The following is an 855-nucleotide window of genomic DNA, read 5'->3' on the forward strand; positions in this document are numbered from 1 at the left end:
ATAATTAATCTTTTGAGTAATAAATCTAAAACAAATTGGCAAAAAGAATTTATTAAGTTTTATTTATTTCTAAGAGTGGATCCATAACCCTAACTAGTTCAATTCCATAGTTTCATTTAAATTAAGTTGTTTATATTCAAGTTTTAATTTCAATTTTTAGATAAAATAAAATAAACTAATTAAATATTTTCTCTGTGGATCGACCTCGGACTCACCGAGTTATAATACAACAAGACACTCTTATACTTGGGAGTTAAAATTTACTTTTAAGTTGTGTCAAGTTTTTGGCGCCGTTGCCGGGGAAAAGTTTTTTATTTGGTTTGTTTTTCCGTTTTTATTTTTCTCTTATATGTAAAATTTCGTTTGCCCCCTTTTCCTTTTCTTAAATTCTCTTTTGTCCCCATATCTTTCATAATTCTCGTTTCACCCCAACAGTTTCCGTTTCTAGCCCAATCTTCTGGTAATTACGTTCGGACCCCGATATCTTTCAATTGTTTCACTTTCATCCCAAATTGCTAATTCTAAACTTCTAAAAATTAAAGTTTGACCATAAAATTAAAAATAATTTGCAATAGAATCCCTAGACGAAATTCCTCAACATAATCAAGACTTGGACATATTTGGACATACTTTGGACATATTTGGACATACTTTGGTCATATTTGGACTTATTTTGGACCAAACTAACTTTGACTACTAACTCTATTACAACTCTTAACCTACTAACTGCCAATCCAACCTTTTATAATTTCAGTTATTTAATTTTCTGCATTTATTTTATTTCCCCATTTAATTTAATTTTTTTTTGCTTTAATGGGGGGTTAAACCCCCAAACTAACTCCTAATTTTTATTTT

Source organism: Citrus clementina, unplaced genomic scaffold (assembly GCF_000493195.1).
Source record: "Citrus clementina cultivar Clemenules unplaced genomic scaffold, Citrus_clementina_v1.0 scaffold_1, whole genome shotgun sequence".
Taxonomy (NCBI): Eukaryota; Viridiplantae; Streptophyta; class Magnoliopsida; order Sapindales; family Rutaceae; genus Citrus; species Citrus x clementina.